Here is a 24,056-nt window from a genome sequence, read left to right on the forward strand (position 1 = left end):
TCTTTTGGTTGTTGACTCTGTAAAAAAAAAATGTCTATTGATAGTGCAGGAATATTTTAGCTGTGAAATTGGGTTCCTTTGTTGCTTTACTCATCTCTGCAATTAGGAAAATATTTCGAAAAATGAAAAAGTTGTTTTGTAAGCTTCTATTTCAGCCAGATGATGTGTACTTTGACTCTATACTTAACACATCCTTGTTTTACTAGAGGTCTAGTTTTACAGATAGATATAGAGGATGCTGCAGAGGCTGGTAGCAAAAACAAAGGTACAACTAAGGGACTTTTTACTCACTAATTAATCAGGTGAGCTAAAACAGAAACTTAGGACTTGGGGATTAAATGTGTTAGTCTTATTCAGTTATTAACAACTGATGCCTTTGAAAGCTGAGAGATAATCTTACATTTATATTAAAGTGTTACATTATATCTAAGATGCCTTGTTGTGTAATAGTGAAAGGAAAGTGACTGGAAGAAAATCACTAATAAAAGAGTATTTCTAAAAATATATAGCTGCAACTTCAGCACAGAAAGAAAATCTGACTCTTTAGCGGAGAAAGAGTGGGGTGGGAGAACAGACTTCTTCAGTGAGAGTTAATAAGTGAAGTTATACAATGGACTGTGTTTTATGGCTCAGACATAAACCTCTGAATGCAAAGGTTTATAAAGTAAATGCTGACACTCTCTTAAACAGTGTAAAACATTCTGTAATAGTACCAGATTTCTACTATTTTTTTATAAATATATATATATCTATATATATCTATATCTAAGCTTTTTGAGAAGAAATAGTACAGATTATAGTAAGAACTACAGATAAAGGTATGTTTTTCTTTGCTCCTGTATAATAGTTATCAGTGACATTCCAGCAACATACTACCAGTAACGACAGTAAAACTCCTGACCTTCTGCCGTTCAACGCTAAAACCGTCAATGTGAATTACACTTTTAAAAATATAAGCTACTTACTCAGTTATTTGAAATAGTTCTGCTGACTATCGATTTTTTTTCTCATTATGTTCACATTCTTCACTCACAAGAAATGACTTCTTGGTTCAGAAATGAAATATCTAGAAGTGCCTCATTTCTTAAAGATGAGTTTACGTGCTTTTAAATAACCATAATCATTCCATCCAGACACCAAACTTGTAATATTACTTACAGTTTTAAATTCATAATTTTGAGCCACAAGTTGCAGAAACACTAATTTATTGTTATGAACCTGATTTAATCTCATCTTCTTTAAAAAAACAAATCTTCTTTGTAGGTAAGGATTGTAAAATATGAATCCTATTAAATTGCTGGTTTGTTTTATTTGTTTTGTTTTTTCTTTTAAGCTGTTCACATTGTTACCTACTGCCATTCTATTATTGTCAAGTTATAATTAAAAAACCTCATGGTCTATTAGGGATAACATGTATTTGTCAAGTTTAAACTTATCCTCACCTGCAAAATTGAACCTTTTTAGAGATTATTACTGGGAACTGTAATCTGTAAAAGGAGGAGTAACTTCTGATTCATGACAGCCTTAAGCCTTTCTACAGCTAATGGGGAAATTATTCTGTTTAGGAATAAAGAATTATTATCTTCAGCCCTTCCCATCCTTCCACAGCAATGACTGATTGATTATACTCAGGCTGGGATGAGCATATAACCCCTTTTTAAAAAGCAAGATGCCTGCTTTTAAAAAAGGAACTAGAACCTAGTGCTCAGTGAAGTACGTATACACTGAAAATGCTGAAAGTGAAAGCCCTGCATATGCTTCAAAATGAGCTATTTGCCTTTTTCTCCAAACCCTGGTGTCATAAGATGATGGTGTGTGACTACTGCAATGACTGTTTGTGTTTTTGGGACTGGAACTTCTGCTCTGAATGTTGGAGGCTGTCCTTTCTCAGGGTTCTGGTATCATCAATTCCAGACCGTGTGTACCATCAGCCTTTACAGGCGAGGCTGTTAAAAGCCTCGTGTGATTTGACTTCAGCAGCATTTGTGGGCTAGGCGGAACACAGGAAATTGTTTAAGCAGAATACTTTTTATATTGGATATAAGGAATGCAATTATTTTTAGCTACATGCTTGTGTGGTACAGCATCTAGGAGATGGATAAAGAATATTGAATAAAAATGAAGGGATTTCTTTCACTGCTAGTAAACATTACAAGATCAAGCAATTTTGATCAAAGTTTTAGAGTAGTGGAAAATAAAGTTTACCAAGAGAATGTGTATTCTAACAACTTTTGCTGTGTTTGAACCACTGACCTCTTTGGAGTTGGCTTCTCTGGAGCCACAGAAGAGGAAGCCAGGGAGAGTGAGTAAATTCTTTAGTATGGTATCAATTTTAAAAAATATATTTTTGTGGTTTTTCACTATTTCGAAATGTCTACTTTCATAAGAGACATTTGCATGTATCTGTATAGATATTCCATTCTTTTTGTCTGTTAACCAGCTGTGAATGTTTAGTCCCACAAGAATTTACACATATGTAAAAAAAAAATTACTTTATTTGTTTTTCCTCTCTTGAAATTTAGTTTCCTATTGCTGCTTCCATGAATCTATGAAAAGACACTTAGCATGGTCGCAAAGACCCCCAGGGTATTTTTTGATTTTCTGGGTTTATTTCACCAAAACCTTTTTCCATTTGAATTTTTCAACCAAGTTTTAAAGTTAAAAAAGTTTATTCTTAATATTGAATGTCTAATCTAGATTCACATTTCTATTTCCAAGACAGAAATGTGTGCATGAAATATTGTTGCAACATTCTCCCTTTATTTAAGCCACGTGATGGGCTGACTCTATTACCAGAGAGAAAATAAAGAGATTTTGTGGTTAATCAGGTGAAGCCCACAAGTACTTTTTGATTTAGCTCCTGGAATGTCAGCGTACTCTGTAGGATATATTTTACATATATATATATATATGTATATATATATATGTATATTTAGAAAATAGTATATGAAGAAAAATAGACACACCCACAGTCGTCTTCTGCTTTTAAGGACTAATCTAAGAGAAGTGGCACTCTGAAAAAGGAGCTATAAATCAAAAGTGAAAACACATCCCAATGGCTTGTAACAACAGTGTGGTTCAAGATTAATTCTGCAGTCTATCAGCTGCAACGTATCTGGCCCTTGTTATCTTTGCACTATTTTTACGTCCCTGTAAAAGAAGACTACTCCATTACCTCTTAATATTGTGTAAAGAAAACTACTGTGTGACACAAGGATGGCTGTGGAATTTGTACCGCTTGAAATGGTTTTTCAAAGGCAAACACATCAGATTCACCTTTCTGTCTTCAGACTCTTGCCACTGTTAAGAAGAAAACCAGGTTGTATATTGCAAAGCAGGCCACGCTTTGTATTATAGTTTTAGTAAGTGCTAAAATACCCCCACCAATTAGAACAGCTTGTTTTGTTATCCTATTTGAAATCCTTTTTCAGTTAACAAGGTGAGGAGCAGTAAGGGAATTTTTTGGGTGTTTTCTATAAAACTGAAATTTGCTTTACTCCTGCAGCTCAAAATAATTTTGTGTTGCCACTGTTCTTCTTTAGGCAGAACACTCTCTTATGAGTACTTCATTTCTGGTGGTACAAACCAATGCATTTGGAGCTTTTATACTTTTAATGGCTTTTTTTTTATTTAGCTGTTCTCAACAGCAAATTCTACAGCAGTAATTAAATCCATAAGCCGAATTCAGTCCTTAGCTGCAGGAACCACTTGGAAATTTAGGACCACTACACAGGTTCTTCTGTATTTCTTTTAGTGTTGTGTTATGAATTCACATGCTGTATCATGTATTATAACAGTATTCTGAGGACTTATTTTTGTTATAAATGTAGTATCTATGTGTATAACACCATGCCATTTCATTAGGTTTGTAGCTGCTGCAGAATTAAAATGTCTGGTTGATTGAGGAGAGGATTGAACTTGTGGAAAAGATCACTGCCCATTCAACCACACTTAGGCTTCCTCAATCTATTGAAGATGTGGTTTGATAGTTTATCCATCAGCTGCAAGCACACCTGAAGTGTAATTGTCTCTTCTTCTCATCCTCAAAGGTAAACTTTGAAATAACCTGTCTTTGTCTTTGAGAACAGAATGTTGTAACTTTCAGAAATCTTTTCTGTAACAGAAATTTTTCATTCCTAATTCTAACTAAAAGACATTTGGAGCTTCCAAACACCTTTGAAAACATGCTGCAAATGGCATTCATGCCAAATTATATAAAAGAATATAAAAGAATATAAAAGAATATAAAAGCAGTACAGTGTAATCCAGAGTTGTGACTCAGAGGTTGTCAATGGCTAGAAAAGTGGAAGAAGCCAGAAGCAAGCACTGGAATTGTCAGAAAAGATAACCAAGTTGTATTTCCTGTATTAATTCAGTCACCTAAGATGTGGGGGAGAAAGCAAGCATGTGTGCTGGTATGTGCAAAATGCTGGGGAACAGATTGCTCCCAAGTTTGCTTGTGGACCACATGTCAGAAACAGTGAAAAGATACACAGTATGCATATCTGACAACATTTACCCTGACCAAAATCATGTTGACATAAATATATCTTCTTATTAACTGAATTGTAGGAAACTTGCAATTAGTGTATTAATGCTGGGGTTTGTACTATTTTGGTATTACAGGCTATACAGGTCACATTTATACAGCCAGTTCAGGATCTCTCTGAACAAATCACTGCTGATCAAAATAGGGGTACATGGAGTAGAGGAATCCTTGCTACTGTTTGTGACTACTGAAAATGGGAAGAGACAGCTGTGTGTGTGATTAATCATGTTGATTTGGCTAGCTACATATCACTCTCCTAAGTATCAGGGTGCTGATACTTAGATTATTTTTAATCTGCTGTCTTTGATGAAATGTAAAGAGACTGTACATTAGCTACCACTGTATCTGCAGTACAAAAGTAATATCAGATCTCTAGTTCCAACTTCCACCAGAGTTTGCCAGGGTTTTACTTATGTATGTGGGTACATGGAGACAGAGAGGAAGAGCACATCCTTGTCACCAGGAATTGCTGCTTTAAGAAATGTTAAATACAATTTGACAAGTAATTTATATTTGCTACACAGTTATACCTCTGCAGACTGTGAAATGGCTCCCAAGCTCAGGTCTCATCATATTCCACTCTGCTTCTCAAATTGTATCTCCTTCTCTTTCCTGAGTTTGTGAAGGCTCTGTGGGTTTCTGCTTACTACACACTAAAAAAGCTTTGTGAAAAACCAAGCAAGAGGCAATATTGTGTGTTCTCTCTGTGGCTTTGGATTAGCCTCCCCAGGAGTGGCTGGCCATGGGGTCTTCAGTTACGCTGACAAATAATGAATGATGCTAACCTTTTTATCCAGGTTGCATCCATTTGGGGGCAGAGGCTGTAGATAATGTCCCTTGTCTAATCACTGTCTTGTTTTGCAACAGGCAAGCACTGAAACTTGGCAAAATTGTAGAATGTGCTCTGTGAATTTATACACTCCAGATTTCCTTATAAGCTTGTCGTGGTTTTAAACCAGTAACTAAAAATTTACTTATTTCCTGCTGTGAGATATGGATTAGAACAAGAGCAAAACAGGCTTAAAACTTAAAAGGAATAAAGAAAGTTTATTAACAAAACTACAGGAATAAAAACACCAGAATAGGAATAAACTTCCAGAAAACTCTTTTTATCCCCTACTACCCACTATTCTCTTGTTCACATGACAACAGAGACAAAAATATTGGAACTTTGATGTTAAAGACAGTCTCAATTCTTGCTAGAGTCTTTTCATCAGTTTTTGTAGAGAAACAGAAGTCTCTTTCTGCTAATCTATGGAGTTTTCCACAAGAAAACTATTCCTGCTGTAGTTTTCTATTGCCCTGATGTCAGCTGCCCAGAAATCCTGTCATCAGAATTTACTCCTCCCATTTCACCTCACTCTGAGGTGTGTATGGGCCATGAGTCTAGGGATGTCATTTTAAGGATGAGTTATTCAAAAGCAAAAGTCTTCTTCTTCTGTCTCTGTGAGCTCTACTAGAAAACAGTTTTCTCATTTCCTCTCAAGGCTTCAAATCTTCCAGCACTTTACTGTATCACAATTATCCTACTTTTTACTCAAAATCTACACTTTGAACACTCCATTCCTCCCTACATACTCTATCATGAATTAAAAGAGTCCTTTCAGGACTTTATTGTCCATCTCCATAGCTTTAACAGAAAGATATTTCAGCTTATAAAAGCATCTCCTTATTCTCTACCTTTCCTGAAGCTTCTTTTCTTTCCTGTCACTAGTAGTTTATAAAGTCTCTTTTCATGTTGATTACTCTCTTTTTCTTTCTCTAGATGAAAAAAAATTAATCTGCAAGTCTCATCTGAGTAATGAAAGGGTTAAAATCTTGCCCAAGCTTTTGTAGATGGTTCTGTGATCTCTGCCAGAGCAGGAGCTGGAGCCCTCTGTGATAGAAGATTCTTCATGGCTGCTCTGGAAAGTGTGGTCGCTGTCTCAGCCCGCTGCAGGTCAAGAGCTTTTTCTCCTTCTTTACTCGGCAGTCCCCGGTGAGCTCCGTCACTGCAGCCGAGCCAGGGACCAGCCTGGCCCGGCCAGAGCCCGGGGCAAGCCCTGCAGGCCCCATCTCCCGACCGGGAGCCGCTGGGCCCAGCCCAGCCCCCGCCTGGGCCGCATGGCCGGGCAGAGAATGGGAAGTCAGCTGGAGCTCTGTTACCTTTCACAGCCAGGAAAAAAAGAGAGATAAGAGTGCTCTGACTTTACATCTTAAGGTAGGGTTCACAAATTGATCCCACTTTTCAATGGTTAAAACTGCTGTCAATTTCCAGTAATGACCGATAATTGGTCAGGAGAAAAGACTCCCATCAGTCCCCAGCAACTTCAACTTCCTTAGCTCTCAAAACCACCTTAAAGTCACTCCATGACAAAGCTTCATTTTTAAAAGAATTTATCACAAAGTATTTTTCTCACTAGTATGTTGAGTGAACTACATTTTGCTTTGAGTACTGATGTAACTTCCTGAAGTGATGGACAATAGAGCTTAATGAAAAATGCAAATTTTTATTGTTAAGATGTCTATGTTTTGGTTTGGTGGCTTTTGTTGATTTTGTTTTCTTTAAATTACAAATCAGAACAAAAGGTCAGCTCATAGACCACATTGTCTTCCATGGGTTTCCAGATATTTTAACAACTGATGTGGAATTTTTTAGTTTGCTGGAAATGCCTGCAGTGAATGACAATAGCTTTTGTCCTAAGCTGCAAGGCTACCAGGCTGCCTGAGAACACAGGGAACCAATTAACCCAGGAGCCAGGAACCTAAAACAAACTGACACCTAGGGCTTGCTTTGGAACTTCTTGCTAAGACACTGACAGTTGACTTGTTTGGAATTTACTGCTAAAAGGGCACTCAGTCACCATCTCGGAAACCCAGTTAATTAATCCTTGTCGGAAGAGCTTTACCCTGAATGCCTAATGTCTAGTTATACTGACCTTTAAAGTAACACTTGTAGCTGAAATATCTTCCTAAGAGCACCCTGTGTGCTGAGTTTCAAAAATAGGCACCGCAGGATCCTCACACTCTTTTCCTTTTGTTCAAGATTGTCATACTCATCCTGCTTTTATTCAAAACTTTTCATCTAGCCATAGTGCAGACACAGCTATGGCTGAGAACACTTATACTTTTCATGTTCCCTGTGGCCTCTTGCAGACATAGCCAATACCTTCTCCAAGGACTTCCCTGTTCTTGTAATTGCATTGTTATCCTTAAAAAGTTTTTTCTGGTTGAATTTAATTTCTCACGGCTCACAAAACTTTCACCTGTCATAACAGTTTATAGCTCTAGTCTCATAAAACTGATTCACAAGGCATGCATATAAACAGATCTGTAATTTCTGATTTGCTTTTAGCTTTTAGTACAGACCATTTGTAAGATATAAACATGAGGTTTGGTTTTAGGAGTGGATCGTCCAAACATCTCCCATCTACCTTTTATCCCATTACACAGCCAGGCAAGTGGGTAAGCAGCAAGTCAGGCCCCTCAGCAGCTCACACATAAACAAGCTGTCACAAAACTGGCATCATCAAGGTTACCAGGCTTTCTATATCTGCAGCTAGCTAGGCATTAAAACTTCTCACAAGACAGCTTCCTGTGCCCTGGAGTTCAGAGTTTGCTTCTGCAGGCTGCTGTTACCTGTGCACTGAGGAGCCAAATTCTGTGGCTAGGAGCTGTGAGAGTGGGCAGCAGCTCTCCAGCAGCATCCTTGGCAGAGGGTGGGAACCACTGGAAGCCTTGTCTCCCCAAAACACCATGAAAGAAGTTGTTGGGAGTCCGTGAAGTCAAGGAGCTCTACATTTTGGGACTGTTTCTAGCATGAGGAGATTGGTGACTGGCAAGGAGAAGTCAGTCAACATTGCCTCAAAAACTAGAAAAGACCTGATCCCAGCTTTGCTGAATCATCGCTTCCAGAGGAAAGCTTTTAGGTCAGAAAATTTTTCCACCTAATATCATGAGCAGAACAGTAAAAGCAGCATATATTGCAGGAGGAGATTTTGAAAAGGTCATTGACTAAGTATTCATTTTCCATTGAGGATTACAAGCATATTTCAAGAGCAGAATGGTGCCCAAGTGCTAAATTGTCTTTGGAAAGTTACATTTTTTTGTCTGTATGGCCCAGCCTGAATGGCTGAATGTCTGCTGCCTACCTAAGATTGCCCTTTGGAAAATAACCCCCACATGTGGTTTGTACAATTGGTTCGATAATTTAAAGTTTGCTTTTTATTTTTTTCCTTTCTTTTCTTCCCCCTTAACACTTTAAAATTCTTAAATTACAATATTTTAGGAAAATAATTTTATTATTCTGATTTATATGCAGGCAATAGAGAAAAATAACCACCTTAAAATAGAATTTGACTTCTTTAGAGGCATAAATCTGACACTGTGCATCAGAAGATGTGGACTTTCTGCAAAGGCACTAGAGTCACCCAGTCTCCTGCCCACACAACTAGAAAAATAGAGAGATATTTTATAGATATTTTTAAAACACGCTTTACAACTAAACAAGAAAGTGCACTTCAAAATCTGATGACATTAGCAATGCCATTTTATGATTTCAACAAGGACAATAATTGTTTCTTAAATAAATGGAGACAGAAAGCAGAACATAGAAACATTGTTTCATCTGAACAGGGTAAAAAAAAAAAAAAAAAAAAAAGACTGACATATTGTGTTTGTGTTCTAATTTGCAGGTAATCTTCCTGGCACACACACACATTAATGGGGGAAAAAGAATAGAAATAAAAGTATTCAGAAAAAATTTGCTTTACTTGTTGTATTTTACCCTATTGTATCAAAAAACTAAAACAAATATTGCTAGTACTAGAGAATGTAAATCAGAGAAAAAGGGTGACAAGAGGTTGGTCATATCTCCCTTGTGCTCCCTGTGCACAACAAACAAGGTGATGCTTTGTATTGTGCTTCTCATCATCACATTCCCTTGACTATTTAATCCAAACATAAAAGAAATCAGCAAACCAAATAAATCCAATATTTAAATGGAAAACAATATAATTCTATTTTCCTTATTGTATGGCACAGTTTACACTCATCTCTGCCTTTTTCTGTATTCAGTTATTGATACCAAATTAATGGGATGATACACAAGTGATTATCTTCCATTTTGCATCGGACATCCTCTATTCAAAGGCAATAAATGATCTGAAGGCTTTTACAGTGACAGAAATATATATTAACCATTATTAAATTATACTTTAGCATATAATACAATTTTAATTATATTCAGGATGAAAATTTTTGAAGCATGAATTTCACCCTAGATATTTCAGTAGTTATTTGAGCTATTGTTACTGGAAATGGGATTGAGCTAGGTGCTAGATAAATGCATTGCACAAATAGACATTTAGTGGTGTGATATAAAAATTGTAATTGCTGAGGGACTTTTCACTAACTCCAAGTGTTTTGGCCTTTGTTACTGTGTCTTTCTTGGTTATTTTTAGAAACATGCTTTTCTGTATTCTAGGAAGCACAGAGCACTCCCAGTTAGGGAGGAGCAGGGGATGAAACAGGCAGTTGCAACTTCTTACTCTAAGTGACAAGGTGTACAGTTTGTTCTCAAATGCCTTACAAAATATTGGAAAAAACCAAGCCAACACTCAGTCAATATTTTGTTTGTTTCATTTTGCAATATGTCTGGGCTCTCTACCCAAATCCAAATCCAAATAACAGAAGAGTTGCATCATGTTTCTGAAAAAGAGAGAGCAAAGTGGTGTGGAAGTTGAATAGTTAGAAGCCTTAAAGGGTTATTCTGAAGTGGAGGGTAGAAGGAAAAGGAGGATAAAAATTGTAAATCCCTAGAGAGAGATTTATAAAATCATCCACAGGCAGCTCTTTGTGAAATCCCTCAAATAAACCAATACTCTCTGTCTTACACACTTTCTCACAAAAGATTGTTTTCCAATATCTGTGTACTTACTGATATTTTTATGCCTTTTTAGTCACTGTGGTAGCACCAATGCAGTACAAAAATCAAATGATCTGCACTACTTTTAGTTCCATATATGGGGGCACAATTTCATTCCCAAAGTAATAAAAAAGTAACAAGAAGGTGGAATTTTTAAAGAAACTGCAGTATGAATCCGTCATTCTATCATACTCTCATCCAAAGAAAACAGCCACCTTTGTCTGATGTAATACATGACAGAAGCTGTAAAAGGGATGAGTCTGGAATGGGCTACTCATAACTGAGAGAAGTGTCCATTTGGTGGAATGCTCTTTAGGCAACAACAATGCGTAGATAGATAAATGTTTTCCATTTGTTTTTGTGATTGTTTTTCTTTTCCTACAAGTAGAGGTCTCAGTGGTTCAATTAGTAGCTCACAGACCTTAACATTGTGAACATCTCTGCTTGGTGCTTATAGCAAACACTGTTTACAACACATGAATTTATTTATAATTGTTTTTAAATTGCAAGCTTCTGCTCTATAGGCAAATGCGCAGTAGCTGGCATGACTTTTCTCCTTGACTCTGTATAGGATGATGAATGTTTCTGTGTTTAGCAGAAAGATTTGTCTCATCTGAAACTGAAATTCAGAGATATTTTACGATATCTTGTAAATGTCTTGTGATGTTAAAACACCAGTCTTGATGCTAACTTAGGAAAAAATGTTAGTCTGACTTAGGAATAAATGTTGGTCCTCTAAAAGAATTCATGTGGTATCCCTCTTCAAATCAAGTCTTTGGATGTATATGTGTAGGCCTGTGCATTACTTTTTCTTGAATATGCAATAAGTGTGAGAACTTTTACAGTTTGGAAAATGCAGAAGGTCCAAGATAAGGTTCCTGAGGAATCATCGTCTTCCCTAGGTAGAGCTGTTTGGAGTTCTCCAATAATATTTTTGCTACAAAGAAAAGTTTCACAAAAAGCTTTTTAATAGTTGCTCTCATGAATACCTGGGCAAATATGCTGTTAAGGTTTCTGAAACAGTAATAGTTTATGGTATCATTGTATATATTGAAGTGCTACAAATTTCACAATTCTAAGATTGATTCATATTGAGCTCAACACCTTCATCTGTTATAAGTAACAATCGTGATTCTAATCACACCTGTACAGCTGTTTGTATAGTTGAAGCAAAATAAGGAACAATGAGATACAGAAATGCATCCAAAGCTGAAATATTGTATGGAAAATAATAGTAATAATAGTAATAGTAATAATAATAATAATAATAATAATAATAATAATAATAATAATAGTAGTAGTAGGAAATAGAATCTTAAATAATTTGAATTTACATTCTGTTCTAGGGACATTACAATAGACTTTTTCTTTAGAAACAGGGTAGTTTAAAAGAAAAACAAAATTAAAATTATCTGAGCTGGCTGCTTCCATCTTAAGTAAACTTCTGCTAATACTTAAGTATAATAAGCCACATCTAGCCAGCATGGAAGTGAAATTATTATTGAAAGTATTAATAACCTTCATATGCTTATATAATGGCTGAGTTTGATCTTACATAATCCAAACCTATGGGACAAAAGCTTCGTGTAGGATTCTGAATCTTTTATGGTGAACTGTAATTTCCGATACAGCACTTTTTAAGCTTTCAGTGTCATCATACTTATTTTGTATGTGTTCTAGGCCATTCATTTTGCTAGCCTTTCTCTGCAAGGTTAAGACATGGTCTGGATTTTTCTAAACCCAAAATAAATAAATAATGTCTCTCAGCTTCTGTTTCGAAAAATAGCTTACACCATAACAGCAAGAAATCCGTAGAAAAGCTCATGGGAACAGTGTAACTTGCAGAAACAGGATCAGGAAACACTTATTCAAGGTGATAAAGTGGTACTGCAGTGACCAAAAGGAACAATTTAGCTTCTACAAGGTGAGTTATTTTCAGAGAGCTACAGAAACACTGTTATCAAAAGCCAGCACATGATTCAGAAACATTACAGTGCATGCATGACAGATTTTTTTAGAAATCTTCTGGCCCAAGTTGTACCAGTTGTGTGATGCTCCCAGTTGATTTCTGACAAGCTGAAGTCCCCCATAAGGACAAGAGCAGTTTGCTTGGAAGCATCCCTTGATTCCTCAAAAAATAATCTTTTGACATCATCATCCTGAGTTGGAGAGCTGTAGTAGACTACCACTGTGACATCCACATTATTTGTTTGCCCCTTGATTCTTACCCAGAGATAAGATGGCTCTCAACTATGCCAATGCCTACTGTGAGCTCCATACATTCTATCCCTTCCATATCACACCGTGCCATGCCTCCCCATGGTCTGTCCTGTGTATCCGTCCAGGAGAGCCTGTAACAATCCAGCAGGACTCTCTGATCACAGGACTCACCCCATCGGGTTTCACTGAAGCAGGTGATATCAAATATCTGGGACAGGGCCGAAGCTTTGAGCCTGTCTTGTTTGTTCCTCACCCTGCCTGCATTAGTGCAGAAACATTCCAGGTGGTTCTTTGGAGCCACAGCACCTCCTGAAGCAGGTTAAAGGATCCCATTATTCATCATTTCCTCAAGTTCAGGCACAACATCCCCTTGCTTGTCACTGGCAAGCCAGGTATTTTCCCTTTCCCCCTTCCAAACTAGCTAATAGTACTCTTTCAGCAGAGCTTTTGTAGCTTAATCTCATGATTGTTGAATGTTTTAACATACATTTACTCTAAGGTAAAGTTACAAGTGAAGATTTCTGTAATGTACAAAAAAATAATTATTTAGGTGATAAACAAAGTTCCTGTGATAGCCACTGTCTGCACTGTGAATCAATGTGTTTTATAAGAGCTTTCCAAAGTTACAAAGAAGAGAAAACTGAGTATCATATTTCTCACTGATACCAACAACCAGTCTTTTGCCTTTTCTTAGTTACAACATGCGTTGCATACTTACAAGAATCATGGCAAGTTCCTGGATCAAGCATAGCTGTTTCTTTTGTAGGGAATTCTAAAAACTGTATTTACTTTTTTTTGAAAAGTCCAAATGAATTTGTGTTTACATATAGCACACCAAATTTCAGTAGATTGTTTTTTATAACAGAAAATTGTTTAATACATTTAGAAATGAAATATTTTAACTCTGGGAAGTGTAGCATCTGCTTTAAGTGTTGCTCTTCTCAGTCCCATCAGCATTTTACCTATGTCTAAGGACTTTATAAGAACAAATTTTCAGTTATGCCGAAAATAATCAATGCAGTACTTTACAAAATATTTTGTTGAAGTCTATAATTATATGAATTGAAACCCTATCCAAATTTGGATTTCCTTAGAGTATGAAACTTGTCACATAATTCAAATCTAGATATAATTACTCACCCAAATTACCCAAATTACTCACCCAAATCCTAACCCAAATTACAGGTTTGGTTTGAATGTGATTGTGGGTTTAGGGATACTTCTCACCATGAAGTTGATGTAGCAGCTCATGCTTTGGGAATAGAGTGGTTTTGTGCTTTGTGCAATGAAACAGATTAAAGGAAATGTTAAAATATGTCTCTGTGTGGGGGCTAAAGCAATTCATGTAACATTATTGGTCATCATCCATACTGTACATCATTACAAACATGGAAGAGAAATTTATCTGTCTTTGACTAAATTCCTAATATTTTAATTTACTGTCCATGGAATATAGGTAGCTCAGAGACAGACTGTCATGGTACAAATATGCTGACACTTTCTGTTTTAAAGAAACATAAATTTTAGTTTTCAGGGAAATAATGTTTTTACCAGAAATTTGTCCCTCTGGGCCAAGTACTGTCACAATTATGAAGAGTAGTCCCTTTGAACTGAAGAATGAGCTCTCAACTATTTCACAGGGTCATGAAACAATGCAAGAGCTCTTGAGCAGAATCAAAACAATAGTGTCTAATATAATTTATTTGCAATCATTCCATCTCTAAAATTTTTAGAAGTAAAACTGCTCGCATTTTCAGTCAGTTACTCAAGCACTGTTGAGAGAACATTTCCAAGAAATGAAAAGTGAGCAGAAAATTTAATTAGCTCTTTCTATTTTTTAATGAGCTATGAGAGTTGGTCAGCTATACAGCATACATAGGGCATGATTTATTCAGTGCATATAGCACTGAATTGTTCAACTGGACAACTCTTTAGCTCCTCTAGACAGCACAGAACCTGGCAAAAGGCTAAATTCTCCAAAGGAGTTTATGCATGTTCTAACCTCCTAAAATAAAAATTGCTCACTGATGTTTCCATTTGTGAGGTATCACTTTCTGACCTGGAGTGTGCACGAGCCCTGGTATGCTCTGCATGTAGGTCCAAAACTGTTCCCCTCTGAAGGGTGAGACCCATTCTTCAGAGAAGAATGAGAAGAATTACTCCTTCAGAGAAGCCTGCCCAGAGAAGGACTGCAGTAGCTTGAGAAACCAAAAAGAAGTGTTTTCCAAATGAGATAGATGCACCAGTAGGTGGATGGTCCCACCTACTGTGTGTTTCTGGTGGAGCTGCAGGATACTGTGCTGCAGCATGTCCTCAGTCAGAAGAAATTCAGCAGTGACTCAGCTTGGAGCAGTGATTTCATTCAAAGTGAACAGAGACACCACACTTTAAGGCAGGGTAGGAAGTTAGATACATGCATGGGTTTATAGTTCTCCATTGGTTTGCTCCAGACTGCTTTCCTCCCTTTCTTCTCAAAGCTAGAGCATTAGGATTATTCTCAGTAGGTGGCTAATTTCTCTCCACGCTGCCTATAAGAAGCCAAGTCGGTCTGTGAGTTCTCTGGGTTAGAATCAGCTAGTATTCTTTTAGTTCTATGTGTGTGATCTGTGCTTCAGAAGTATAGTTCTGCCAAAGGTAAAAGAGGTTTTTTTGAAGGGAATCTGGAGAGGTTGGTGAAATAAATGCAAAGCAGTCTTTTGAATTACGTGTGATGCTGCGTGTCTTTCACTGGGTTGTAGAGAACACCAGTGGTGAGGTTATCAGTCTGCTATTTCCACCCACTGAGAGAATATTTAAATTCTGGTGGCAGATTATGAAATAGATACTGAAATTTCTCCAGGGCTAGCACTCCTGAAAAAAGAAACAAAAGAAATATAAGATAGCAAATGTCTCATGCTTTGCATGTTGTACAACTGGACAGGTGTTTTGTGAAGACCCCCCAGGGAATGTCTGCATTGATGTAAATGGGAAAGAGTTTTCATTTCATGAATCACTAGATTGTCAGTGATGCATTATCGCTTGTCACAGATATTATGGAGCAAAAATGAGGTATTACCCTGAGTTTTATACCCCCATGAATAGAAAATTTGAACCAGGGGATTTTTATATTTTAACGGTAACCATCAATAGCAACTTTTTAAACTGCAATTATAACTATGAACATTTTTGAGACACTTTTTCTTTGTAGATTTTGTAACTGGATACAGAAATTAATCCTTTAACATTATCTCAAAGATAACTCCTCTCTTCTGTCAAAGGCGAAATATGACAGTACTGAATATCAAGCAATTGCTTTGTGAAATGAATACTATAATGCACTAGTATAAGGATTTTGAGTTGGTCTCTGAATAAATTTTACCTCTGATAGGTAAAATAGCCCTAAAATAAACAATGTGTGTACTAGTAGGTGTGCTAGAGAACCAGGCGTTTATGAGTGACACTATGAAGCAGGAAACAGTTTTTAGGTACTTGTCATCATGCACAACCAAACATGCCAGTAGAAACTGGTGAGAAAAGTTGAGATAGCCAAGGTAATCACATGCTTACCCTTCCTAGCTCCTAGAGGAGCAGAAGACTAAAGGAATACTCATATAAGGTAGAGAAAATGGCATTTTCAACACTGCTGAATACTGCTATAAAAGGAGTGTGGGATTGTTGGTGTTTGGGGCTTTTTCTCCCATCGTGGTGGTCATTCATTTCACTGAGAGATATATGAGTGCCAGCCAGATCTACTTATGAAAGATTTGAAGAGACGGCAATGGACTTAAAAAAATTAGAATTACATGTGTGGCTATTTGTAAAGTTCTTTTTGGTTTGGAATTCTTTAATTTCCCCCCAAGAGTCTCCCACAGAAGATAGCATGTCAGTCTGATCTTCAGAACTTGGTACATTACCTTGAACTCTAAGGATAAATTTTTGCTAAGGGTGCTTGTACCACTAGCTAAACATAACATATCCACTTCTTTAAAATGGTATGTTATTCCTGAATATATCGTATAAAATGAATATGCAAATGAACTTAGAGTTTATTCACTTTTGCATAGTAGACTTTTGCCTTTGACTGCTCCCAGCTGTTACCACTTTGTGGGACTCATTCAGTAAGGACAGAAAATATAGCTATCACCTTTGTAAAAAATATTTTTGACCTTGTGAATTTCCAAAATTTCATTCCATTAATTTGAAAGCTAAGATTTAATGTAGTGAACATCAGGCAATCTGTAGCACTTAATCTACTAACTCAGCAAAACACCAAATTAATTCAAATTTGAAAAGGCCTCTCCATCTGTAGCAAAAGCATGTTCTCAATTACATATTGAATTAAATAAGAGATAGGAATATTTTTGAGAGCTTGAAATTTATGGTTTCATTAGATTGAAAAATTAAACCTAAAAATGTGTAAAAATCCACATTAATAATTTAGTTTTAGCACATAAATGCAAATGGCTTGGAACTGAGCTTCATTTCAGACTGTAAGTGGTAATTACCTAGTGACACCTCATGAGGTTCATTAGAACCCTGCTTTTAATAGAAGTGGGGAGCACTAGGGATCTGTAAAAATAAGAGGATTATGGTATTTAATCACCACAAAGTGGTAATGATAGAACTTCATTAGATAGGATTTCCAAATATGAAGTCCAAGAAGACAATCAAATATGAGTGAGTTAAATAATCATTTAAAAATATTTTTTTAGCTAGTTGTCTTCTGTTTGTGAATGGATTGCTTTGTATAAATTATTTTGTTGCTTGAAACAATAATATTCAGCAATTAGTAGATGGAAAACTATTTCTTCCAAAGTGTTGATCTTATACAAGACCAGTCTACAACTGAGTTTAGTTATTCATTAGTATTTTAGTATTTGTTATCCATCATTTTTGATATCTAATAGCTATTTCCATACAAAATACTTTCTGTTCTGTTTCTGGCTTATTAACCACAAGATACATCTTCATATACAAATATATACATGAGAATTTATATTATGCTGGAAGTAATGATCCAGCCTTTGACCAGCCTTTTATGTTGGTTTGAATTAGTATTTAAAAGACGAGCACACTACAGTGGGTTTTAGGGTGCATTCATGCTGTATGTAGAGATGGAAGTATAAAATTAAAATGATAATGACAAGAGAAAGATCTGCTTTTCTCTCTGAAAAACAGTTTTTTAGATAAGAGTAGTTTCTTCTGCTGTTAAAGCTTGTATGTGTAATTCCAGTAAGTAAAATGATTAAATAATTTTCAATACTTTCTTTTCTGTCTTACACCAGTGGACTCGGGTTCTGTATTTTTGCTGATGTTTTATTTGCAATCACTCCTAAATACGTTGCAAATACTTTGCCTGTATATGTGTGAGGGAAATTCTTCTGCTGACGGTTTTTTTGAGCTTGTCTAGAATCCAACACAGTATCTGGGACCTCATGATCTACCGTGACATTTTATTCAGGTAGAAAAAATGTACATCTACTACTCGTGCAAAGCACTGAGGCCTTAACTTTTTTTCCCGTTTTTTGTTTTACGCCCTCCTCATACAATGCCTTTTTGTTTATAACATAAAATTTTACTGAGTGTCTTATTCCATTGCTTTGGTGGTTGGCTGTATCTCATGTTGTGATATCTTCACCACTGCAGCTTTATCATCCATGAGCTTATAACTATGCCAAGCATTACCCTTCCAGATTCCTCTTTCATCTGTTCATATGCAGATCCAAATGTTCTGTTCTTTTTATTTAGTTGTGAAAAACTTGTGCTTGTACAAATTGGAAGGTTCAGTAGAGAAAGGAGCTTAAACAGTTTGGGTAACTTCACAAATGGCCCACACAAGATGCAATTCAGAAAATGCAATTATTGCACATCAGCAGTTATCTTTTTAATCACCACAAATGTCCAATTGCATGTCTTGAACCTTCTGATCTTTACATTAATTTGATGATTGAGGGCTGTTTTAGAAGAAAATTATTTTAAAGTTATGTCTTTAAAGCATATATGGTTTACAGTTGAAAATGCCCAAGCAATATTGAAAATTGAGGATGATTTTTGGAGAATGCTTATTATGGATGGGCAGATGGAATTTTATATGATTTCATCTATTTTCTCATTAAAAGTCAGAATTTTTAAGACATTATGCTACTCCATCAATATGTAATGTAGATAGTCTCAGCAATAATATGTTTCTGAATCTATTTTAACTTCTGTACTGTTTCCTCTTTTACACAAGTTTCACTGGTTTTGGTATTTTGAAATTCCCATTTTTTCTCTTACACTGTATAACAATTCCTATACCATGTGGATCTTAACCAGTGCATTCAATTTAAATTGCAGTACTTTACCCAGTGGTCATTACACCATGCAGTTATACCCTTAACAAAGTATTAGTGCCACTGTTTTTCTCATTAAATTTCTCCTAAATATGGATTTTCTTTCATCACAATTGCCACTTCATTGCATACAAAAAATCTTTCCTATAGTTTTTATATAACTTGCTCTGTAGTTTCTCGTTAACCTATTTTCCCCAGAAAGGTTATAATCCCTTCCAGTCCTATTGCATGTAATTCAAATTTCTCAGAATGACATTTCTGTAGCATCCAAATTCTTCCTACTTAGACTTGAAGAAAAGTAACATTAAGGTCAAAATTGTTAGGTTTGTGCTGTCTCATCAGCAACTGACCTCAGAGAATATAATACTTTTATATAATCCAATAGCAAACTGGATAGATCATAGAAGAGTTTGGGTTGAAAGGGCCTTTAAAAGTTTATCTAAAATAACCCCCTTCAATGAGCAGGGACATCTTCAACTGGATCAGGTTGCTGAGACTCTTATCCAGTCTGACTTTGAATGTTTCTAGGGTGAAGATATATATCACCTCTCTGGGAACCTGTATCATTGCTTCACTATCCTTATTGTAAAAGTTCTCCTTACATGTAGTCTGAATCTACCCTGCTTTAGTTTAAAACCATTAACCTTCACAACAATATCTGCTGAAATGTTTCTACCCACCTCTTTTATGAGCCCCCTTTAGATGCTGTAAGGCTGCAATAAGGTCTTCCTGGAGCCTTGTCTTCTCTCTCAGCCTTTTTTCATGGGAGAGGTGCTCCATCCCTCTGATCATCTTGATTTTTCTGCTCTGGACTTGTTCCAATAGATCCATGACCTTCCTGTGCTGGGGACCCCCGAGATGTATGTAGCATTACAGGTGGGCTCTCACCAGAGCAGAGCAGAGCAGAGGGGCAGAATCTCTGCCCTCCCCGCTGCCTATGCTGCTTTTGAGTGCAACCCAAACCCAACCCGGGGAATGGCTGGGGAGCCAACCCCCAGTTTGGCTTTCTGGCTGCAAGATCCCTCTAGAACAGGAAGAGTGCATGCACATCCTTTTTCAAGCACTTCAATCATTCATAAAATCCTTGAGATCAGATAGTGTAAAAAAAAAAAAAAATTATGTTAATGTCAAATTACTTTTGATTTCCTTGAAACGTTTTCTGATTTAATAAAATGTTTACAAGTAGTGCTTACACTGAGAGGAAGCTGAAAATTCTCATTATGTCACAAAGTAATTCTAATGTCTTTATCTTCTTTGACATTAAGAGGTCTGTAGGTGAATCCAAGCTCGTTTATTGCTGCAGCAGTTTGTAAGATTGTCCCTAAAATCTGAACCTGTCCATCATAAAAATTTTTGCTAAGAAACAGTGCCTCCAGGCTTTTAGAAAAAATACAGCTGTTTCATTTTCAAGCCATCTGTCTAGACTGATATACAAAAAAATTATACAACTTACAGCATCTGTATAATTTAGCACCAGAGCTGTTAATGACTCAAGGTCAAAGTGAAAAAACTCCAAAACTTAAAGCCTTTCTGGCTATAAATGATTGTTTAGCTAGAACCAAACCATATAATATTGACACTTATGTAATAAAATACTTAATTAGTATTAATGCTTTGGAAATGACTGGTCTGTTCATGTTTGAAGTATGAATATGTATGAAACTCTCAGAACTGACCCTGGAACTGTTTGAAAACAAAAAAGCTAAGTTATTTAATAATGAATGCCCAACAAATGAATAATTAAGAAGAAAGATAAATAACTGCATTATCTAGTGGGACAGTTATGTATTATCTATAATGACCATATGTGACCCTTTTCAATCTCTAGTTGCATCTGACAGCTATTCTCAAAATAGCTGACTCACAATATTTCTGAGTTTGTCATCAGATGCAGCTCAGCTGTTAAAAAGTTGGTTCACAGCTTCTTCTATGAGATCATCATCTGCAAGCGTTATCACCACTTACTTGCCATCCTAGGAGCACTCTCACCCACTACTACCTTGCTTCTGGAAAATTGTCTGGGTTAGAAAACCCCCCTACTATTGGCTTAAGCTAGTGTCAGGTGCTGATTAGCCACGTTATGCCAGTGGAGCTGAGGGGATGTTAATGGGGAGGGAAGAATGACAAGCAGTGGAGAACAGTACAGTCTTAACCCAGCAGCACTGCAGCCTAAAAAAGCACATCAAACCATTGTCTTGTATGATCCCAAGGATATTCTTATACTGTGCTGTTCCCTTAAGCACAATAATGCTAGCTGGCCCATGAGATGCCCAGTTAGTAAAATGACTTGTGAATAAATTGCTTGCATAAGATTTATTCTAACATACTGTTGCTTCAGTTGCCATTTGGTAGTCAAGAAATAGATGACCACCACACCTCCCAAAATAAGAGAAAAGGGTCAGATGCATGTGATCACTTTGGATAGCTGGCATATTTGATCAGAGTGATACAGCTAGTTGGGATTACTGCTGAGGAACAAGAATAAGGTAGAGGAGAAAAATTCACGAAAATTCAATATTTGTAATTAATAACAGTGTACAGATGATTTTAGACAAGAATTGAAATATATTCTTGTGTGCCCCTGAAGTAAAATAAATCTGTTGAGGCTCTGGGTAGGAAATGTTATTCTATAGAAGATGTAACAGAGGGTAGTGTTTAATGTCTTTTTAATAAATCTCCGAAGTTAAGAAGCACCGGACCAAATTTATACTGATTCTAAGATGTGAATCTGACATTTTTTAGCTCATTTAACACTGTTAATGAAACTGATGTTACCAAGATATTTCTCAAATTGCACTTATATAAACACAGAGTATAAATCAAGAGAAGATTTAAACATATTACCCTTTAGAGCTACCAAGTTCTGGCTTAAAAGAAGGTTACTTTCTTTGGAGAGATTTAATTCTATATTTCCAAACAGTTAAAATGCCATCCAGCCTAACACAGTTTTTTTTTGGAATTATCACAAAAATTAATTCTGTTCAATTTTTTTTTTTTAATTCCACTACCTGTGACAATTTAATTCTAACAGAATGTAAGCAGTAAAATGAGAATACTTGTGATTAATTGTCACTAGAATGACCCTTGGCATAATAAATATGTAAATATTGGATATTTCTTCAGTATGATGGCTTTTACTCAATATTACAAAAAAAATAAGATAAAGATCAGTTTAAGCATACATTAGTGGAAAACAAGCAAGTTTTAATGCTTTAATTTGGAAAAGGCAGTGCAATTAAAACCAGACAGCTGTTGTACAAACCTTAAGGTTCAATGGGAAAAGTTATAAATCATGATTTATAGCGAGAGAATGCAATTTCTTAGAATGGATGAAGCCTGAATTAAACCTGTTCCAAAAGTGCACTTTATAAGTTTTTTATATAACATTATATGATCTGCAAAATGTCACTGAAATTGTAGCCAGGGATATAATTTGTGTTTCCCATGAGAAAACAGAAACAAAATTAAAGCTAAAGAGAGTGTAAAGCAATTACATGTTCAAGTCATCAATTCATCCAAAGTCCCTTTTTACTGCAGTTATTTTGTTTTTTACACTAGCATTGGACATTTCATGATATTTCTGGGGTCTTTGATCTTCATGGGATCATAGATCTAGGACACAATTTGTAACCCAAACTAGCAAACAACTTTAACAGCATTACTTCAGAGTTTACCTTCAGAGTGAAAATGTACATTGAAAGTACAGAGAAATGTTATTGTGGGGGAAAGCACTTGGTTTGCCAGCACAGATTTAGATTGTCAACCCCTCCTCTTGAGGGCTGAGTAGCAAGTAGATGTTAGATAATATGACTAAAGCTATGAATGTGTTAATGATGCCCATAGCAAACATTTATATAGGGACAAATCAAAGGGACAGATCATCAATATTTGACCTTGACCCACAGCACAGGATTGTTAAATTGTTAATGGAATGTCAGTGGATTTGACGATCTTGGGCAATAACCTCTTAGCCTTGTCATGAAATGGTAGAAGCAGAACTTCTGACAGACTTTTTATTTCCTGGTGCTTTCAGTTGGTGCTTTTCCTGTTGGATGGCAGTGTGTCTTCATTTCTAGAAAGGCCAAGATATAGGTCTTCAGCACTTCCTTTTTCTTCCACTTTGCTGGACTGAGAAAGATATTCAACAATGCCACAGATATAATTTTCTTTTATGTATTCCAGAAATGATGATAAACCAGCAGAGGAGACTGAGATTGGTACCTGTATCTTCTTCAGTTGCCAGCGGCTTCACAAAAGATAAACTATTACTCAAAAGGGGAGCTTACACAAGTAAGAAAATATCCAATCTATTGGAAATTATTGTTTAAGTCAAAACAAAGCTGCATGTTGTTTTCAATGTCAGTTGTCTGTGTCAAAATCTGATTGAACAAGCTTATTGTGGGATTTATTTGGTACTGACAGACATGCAGTATTACCACTGATACTACAGACAGGAGCACAAGACACATGGGTGCTGCCATTTTCAGAGCTATTAGCATTCCAGGAGCTGAGAAAGCACAGAAAATAACCAAAATGTGTAAACACATAAAAATTACTCAAATTCAGGAAATTATTTAAACAAACAAGCAACAGAAATAAAAAATGGAGACCAAATATTGAGCAGCATATTCCATTTCCTAATCTATTTTCATAGCCTATTAGGTCTGTAAATCCACAGTAGGAGACACACAAACATGCACATTTTAAAATTGTTACACTAAGTTAGAACTGCAGTATTCTACAAAATGGATAAACCCAGAAATGTTACAATTTTTATCCTCATTTTCTGAGCTGTAAAATGATAAGCATGGAAAGGTGCTGTGTAACTACTGTTCTGTAATTTTAGGAAATTGAAGCATCCTGCCTGTGTTTAGAAAAAGGAGATTGTTGATTGCTCAAATGAAGATTTGAGTCTTCATTTAGAAATAATTATCATATCCAAGGATGGGTGGAACCTGTGTGTGAAAGTATGTGTGCACAAATATATACCAGAATTTTATTTTGTATTTAAGAAAGACAAATGGCTCATTTCATTTCACTTTTTTATAAGCCTGACATTTGAATCATGCTT

This window comes from Poecile atricapillus, chromosome 4, assembly GCF_030490865.1.
Source record: "Poecile atricapillus isolate bPoeAtr1 chromosome 4, bPoeAtr1.hap1, whole genome shotgun sequence".
Classification (NCBI taxonomy): domain Eukaryota; kingdom Metazoa; phylum Chordata; class Aves; order Passeriformes; family Paridae; genus Poecile; species Poecile atricapillus.